At 35.5% G+C, this 6,965-nt stretch overlaps 1 pseudogene; it reads right to left on the reverse strand.

The window, feature by feature from the left end:
• Window positions 1-201: 201 nt before the first annotated feature.
• LOC124098078 (tubulin beta chain-like) lies at window positions 202-1,590 on the reverse strand (annotated as a pseudogene).
• Window positions 1,591-6,965: the final 5,375 nt, after the last annotated feature.

The following is a 6,965-nucleotide window of genomic DNA, read 5'->3' on the forward strand; positions in this document are numbered from 1 at the left end:
ATCCATCATGGAAGAAATTTAAGTTTGCCAGAGTGGAAAGAGGAGACATTCAAGAAACAAATATTTATTGAGCACCTAATATGGGTCAGGCACTGTTCTGCATGCCTCCCAAAAGGAAAAAAGGCAGTTAACACAAATTCTGAAGAAAGGGGCAGCAGAAGGCTGGGGAACTGAGAAGCCTGAGGTGATGGGGGAGCTGCCTTAGGCTCCCTCTTCAGCCTCCTTACCAAAATTCTCTTCCTCTTCTGCAGTGGTATCCTGGTACTGCTGGTACTCGGAGACAAGGTCGTTCATGTTGCTCTCAGTCTTGGTGAACTCCATCTCGTCCATACCCTCACCTGTGTACCAGTGGAAGAAGGCCTTTCGGTGGAACATGGCAGTGAACTGCTCTGAGATGCGCTTGAAGAGCTCCTGAATGGCTGTGCTATTGCCAATTAAGGTAACTGCCATCTTGAGGCCAAGAAGTGGGACAGGGGTCTTCACATTGTTGGGGATCCATTCCACGCAGTAGCTGCAATTCTTGTTCTGCACATTCAGCATCTGCTCATCTACCTCCTTCATGGACATCCGTCCACGGAAGACTGCAGCCATGGTTAGATACCGACCATGGTGGGGGTCACAGGCAGCCATCATATTCTTCACATCAAAGACCAGCTGGGTGAGTTCATGCACAGTGAGGGCCGGATATTGCTGGCTTCCCTGGCTGGTAAGAGGGGCAAAGCCAGGCATGAAGAAGTGGAGATGCAGGAAGGGCATCATGTTGACTGCCAACTTGCGGAGGTCAGCATTGATCTGGCCAGGGAAGTGGAGGCAGGTAGTGACACCACTCATGGTGGCTGAGACGAAGTGGTTCAGGTCTCCGTAGGTTGGTGTGGTCAGCTTGAGGGTACGGAAGCAGATTTCATAAAGGGCCTCGTTGTCAATGCAGCAGGTCTCATCAGTGTTCTCTACCAACTGACGGACGGAGAGGGTGGCATTGTAGGGCTCAAACACAGTATCGGACACTTTTGGTGAGGGTACTACACTGAAGGTGTTCACGATGCGGTCAGGATACTCTTCCCGGAACTTGCTAATGAGCAGGGTGCCTGCCAATTCCAGAGCCTGTGCCCCCTCCCAGAGAGTGGGTCAGCTGGAAGCCCTGCAGGCAGTCATAGCTCTCTGCCTCCTTCTGCACCACAGCCAGGACTGAGTCAACCAGCTCAGACCCTTCTGTATAGTGACCCTTGGCCCAGTTGTTACCTGCCCCAGACTGACCAAAAACAAAGTTGTCTGGTCTGAAGATCTAGCCAAAAGGACCTGAGGGAACAGAGTCCATAGTCCCAGGTTCTAGATCCACCAGGATAGCACGAGGAACATATTTGCCACCTGTGGCTTCATTGTAATACACGGAGATGCAGTCCAGCTGCAGGTCACTGTGCCCATAGTAGATTACTGTGGGGTCGATGCCGTGTTCATCACTGATCACCTCCCAGAACTTGGCCCTGAACTGGTTGCCCCACTGACGGGCTTGGATGTGCACAATTTCCCTCATGGCTAGAATTTATTTTAATTTATTTTTGCTCGCCTCAATGTATGCTCGGGACAAGGAAATATGTATTTGTTTTCTTTGCTGGTCGCGAACTGAAAGAAGGAACATGCCCGGGAGGAGAGAGCAGCGAGATCCGAATGTGACGGCAGGAAGATTCTCTATTAAATCTTATAATACAGTTCATACTATATGTGAAAAGTTTTACTTCTTATAATCACCATTATAACATACAAAAACACCTTTGGTATTTATACACTTTCATAAACTTGGCTTTAAATGACTAAAAATAATTCCATCATATTCATAAAAGATAATTTATTTCCTATTCCTCGGTTATTACATCACTGGGTGTTTCCAAATAACTTATTATAAATCTTGCTGTATTGTTCATCTTCATGAAAAAAATCATATATAGTGTATGATAGTTTTACTGTAGTCCAGCTCCAGTGCAAAATGATATGTACAATTTTCAGGCCAAACCATAAACAATTACAAAGGCTTTATCTGGCAAGCTTCACCAGACATGGTGCATAATTAATGCACTGCACTATGTAAAAGATGTAGCAGTCAGTCTCAGACTCCTTTGGTAAGTCATGGTCTTACGCATCTTTTTATTACTAAGCAAAGGCTCATGAATTTTTTGATCTATTTACATGAGGTCTTTGACATAGTCCTACTTCATGACTTGCCAGCCCTGGGGAGGAGGGAGAAACCTTGATGACACTTTTACCCATTCTGATACAATACTCAGAAGCTTTCTACTCAGAGTCCCCCTCTCTCACCCTATCTTATCATTGGAGTCCACAAACTGTTGAATACATCTGTTCAGAGATCCCAGAATAGTGAGAAGACCCCCACATCTGAAGGTTTTGTCTCTTGTTATAATACTAGAGTAAGTTATGAAAAATTCACTGTTGTTTCCATTTTGCTTTGCTTTTGTTTTCTTTCATGACAAATAATAGCCTGGATATGTCTCCAATGCAAAGGGTCCTTTACATTATTTAGGAAGATAAAACATGATTTTTTTTTGTTTAGATTAAGCTAGCATAAGACAATTTAAGATTTATTTAAATATTTGATGTCAGTGTACTACTTTCCCTCAAATGAATTGTCATGGCTACATATAAGGAAGAGAATATTAGTGACTACCATGCCATCAAGATTTTTTTGGAAAAAACTTAACTCTGTCAAATAATATTTGAATATGTACTTTAAATGATCTTTTTATTAGGATTTCTTCTGTTTCTATCAAAATAACATAGCCATTAAAGGCACAATAGAAAACTTTCTGGTAATAGGGACTTCATAAGTAGAACTATGTGTTTATAAAAATAATGAAGAGTTTCTATTTATTCAATATTTACTGGGTTCTCAGATCCATGTTTCCAACTTCCATAATAAATGAGAAATTTCTAGTACCTTCAGAATTGGGTATATCTCAGATGCTTTGTGTACACCATGTTATTCAATTGGGAACACATAAAATGAAAAGCATTTCACTTAACCAACTCAATTACAAAGATAGCAAATAATTTTATTAATCTTATTTTGTAGAGTAGAACAATAAAAAACTGACAGTATAAATAACTTAATGAGAATAAAGCAAGCTACTCTTTGAAAAAGTTATGATTAAATGTCATCTTGATGTAATTCAAATAATTTCTATTCACTTCATTTTTCTCAATATAAAGAATGAGCATACCTGCAATATCCAACTCCCTTGAATATTTAAAGGGATGGCATATATATCATGCCAGAAGTACACATTAGGTACTCAATGTACATTTTTTTATAATAACAGAAATCATCAATTGTTCAACAAGTGTGCATTAACCATGCTAATTTGTTGAGCTTTTGAACTGAACTTATTGTACAAGAGCAGTGATTACTATTTTATAAGTTGATTCATCAAAATATCATTGAGTGGGATTATTTCTAGGGTCAAATATATTGTACAAATTTTACATTTAGATATTGAAATGCAAAATACAGAAAATTCTCACTAGATTTAGAAATTGTTATACAAGTGTTTGAAGAGCACTACTTAACTTGGTAGTGATGTAGGCTAATGCATTATGTTTGGTTTCTGATCCAGTAAAATGGTCATCAGAATCAATTTGCAGCAAATGAATGGCATATAATACACAGGACAGTTTTTGGTACATAAATATAAACTAGAATATGGTGAGTGTGGATAAAGTTATCCATATGTTGCATCTTTCCTCAAATATTGGGAGTGGTTCTCATTACAATATATTTGGTAGAATGATCTTCTCTTCCCTTTATATATCAAACAAGTAAATCAAAGAAGATGATTTGCATACCAATGGAAGGAATAGTGTATACGGACAGATCCAAGCACCATTTGATCAATTCCCAAAGAGGAATAATTGGTTTTCCATGGTCACCAAGGAGATAAACAAATTTTACAGGTTCCTGAGATTTAGGTAAGGAAGAAAATACAAGAATATTTTCTGTAAAAATAGAGTTAATGAACAAATAGACAATATCATTAGCCATCAGAGAAATGTGAATCTAAATTATAATGTGATATCCTATTTCCATAGTTAGATTGTTATTACCAAACAACAACAAAAACAAAAACAAATGTTAGCCAGGATGTAGGAAAAAAAAGGAATGCTTATACACTGTTGATGGGAATGTAAATTTATACAAGTATTATGGATGCTACTCAAAAAAAAAAAAAAAACTAGCAATAGATGTACCACATTGATCCAGCTATCCCACTTTTGGATACATAATCAAAGTAAAGAAAATCATCATATCAAGGAGATCATATGCCCATGTTTATTTTTACACTGTTCACAATAGTTAAGATATGGAATCAACCTAGTAATCCATCAATGGATGAATCAATAAGTGTATAAATATATATGTATATTCACAAATGTATATACACATAAACAGACTGAAATATTATTCAGCATTAAAGAAGAAAAAAAATTCTGCTATTTGCAAGAAAATGAATTGAACTAAAGGAAGTTATGTTATTTGAAGTAAGCCAGAAACAGGAAGACAAATACTACATATTCTCTTTCCTATGTGGTAGTAATTAAAAAGATTTAATGAATGTAGAGTAGTGATTATTAGAGATTGGGATGTATTGTGGGAAGGATGAATGAAGGAAGGCTGGATTTTATCAATTCATACTATAAGCATATATTTAGATATCACACTACATCCCATGAATATGTATAATATTTACATATTACTCAAAATAGAACATAATTCTAAAATCATGTGATTAAGACAAAAATGTATTCAGGAGACTACCCCAGAAAGCACAACTCTGATTCTGTGCACAAAGTAAAATATTTTGAAATCCTAGGATTTTGAAAGAAAGAAATGCATAAAAGAAAATAGTACTCCCAGTTACAGCATCATCGCTGATTTCTTTGTCAAGAACTTTATTACATAAAGTTTATACCTGGGAGAATGGAATTGTGAAGAACAGAACCATCATTTTTTTTTTCCATATGGTTATATAGTGTGTGACTTTGTTCTGAAGTGTTTGTGCTAAACAGGGGTCAGTAGCTTCTTTCAAAATGGTGGTGATAATGGGGATAGCAGAGGACATACATTGAGTTAAAGTACCTATACTTAGATATTCACCAAAGATGAGGCAACCGAAGATAAATAAGTACATAAAATAGTCCATTGAAAAAAAGAAGCAGCAATAAGCATCCCAACAGATGGGAAGACATACAAGCAGCATGAAAAAGCAACAAAATGACCCAAATTGAGAAGAACACAGAGACAATTGACTCCAATGACAACATAGTAGAGGAAATGTCAGATAAAAAATTTAGAAAGTTCATAGATAACTTGTGCAATGAGCTAAAAAAAGATGTAAGGATAAAAATTAGAGAGAAAAGACAGGAAGTGAAACATTTATTTAAATAAAGAGATATGATGAAAAAGAACAAAAGAGAAAAACTTAAATGAAAACTCAATCAAATTTAAAAAATCAATAGATAGCATCACCAATATATGAGACCACTTTGAAGCTAGATTTTCAGGACTTGAAGAAAAAGAATATAATCCTGAAAATAAAGCTGACAATATAGAAAAGATGCTAAGAGACCATGAACAAAATATGCAAGAAATCCGTGATAATATCCAGAGACAAAATTTAAGAATCATTGGTGTAGATATGGCTCTAAAATAAAAACTAAAGAAATGCACAACCATTTCAATGAAATACCAGAATTTTTTCAAATTGTAGGAATGAGATTTGAATCCAAATATAATATCCGTGTGGAACTGAAAATAGGCAAGATCAAAAAACATGGTCTCTAAGACACATTTTAAAGAAAATGCCTAATATACAGAATTTTAAAAGCCACAAGAGAAAAACGGCAAGTCAAATTTAGAGGCAGATCAATTCAGATTTCAAAGCCGAGATCTTAAAAGCTAGGAGGGTTGCAATAATAATGAAATCAGTAATGAAAGAAAATAGGGGTCAAGCAAGAATACTTCATCCTGAAAACTTGTCCTTCAGAATTAAAGATGAAAGAAAAACCTGTGAGAAACACAAATAAAAAAAATTATAAACACTAAGTCTGCACTACAAAACATATACAATAAAATATTTCATGCAGAATAAAAAATAAAAATGAAAACAAGCATAGGGATGAATTGCACTAGAATAGTTAATTAAAGAAAAATCAATTATGAATTGACCATTAGAAATAAATCAAAAAGGCAGGAAATAAAACCTATCTCGGTATGATAACACTGACTGTAAATGGTCTAAACTCTTCAATCAAAGGGCATAGATTGGCATATTGGATTGAAAAACAAAATCCAAAAATAGGTTGTTTGCAAGAGACTCACCTCAGAAAGACATTGACAGATTAAATGCAAAAGATAACATTTGGTGAAAGTAAGCAGGGTAGCAACTCTCATGTCAGATAAAGTGAACTTCAAATGAAAATTAATCAAAAGAGACAAAAATGGTCACATCATAAAGGTAAAAGGAATCATCCAAAAAAGACAAAATGATTATAAATGTTCATGCACCCCCAAAGATGCATCTATGTACATAAACCCTTCCCAATATAAAGAACAAAATGGACCATATACTATAATACTGGGTAATTTCAATACACCCCTCTCACCACGCAATAGGTCATCCAGGCATAAACTAAGTAAAGATTCTTCATAACTGAAAATATTGTTAATCAAATGGACTTAACAGACATTTACAGAATATTTCATCGATCTATGACTAAATTCACCTTCTTCTCACCATCTCATGTAATTTCTAAAATGGATCTTATTTTAGATCACAAATGCAAATCATATGAAAAAACAAAGTAGAATTTATTCATTTAATGGAACAAAATTAAAAATAAAAAACAAGATAACAATTAGAAAACATTCTAACATCTGGCAACTAAATAATACTCTTATT

Source organism: Marmota monax, unplaced genomic scaffold, assembly GCF_021218885.2.
Source record: "Marmota monax isolate L192 unplaced genomic scaffold, Marmota_monax_Labrador192_F-V1.1 WCK01_AAM20220418_F8-fsc00374, whole genome shotgun sequence".
Lineage (NCBI taxonomy): Eukaryota > Metazoa > Chordata > Mammalia > Rodentia > Sciuridae > Marmota > Marmota monax.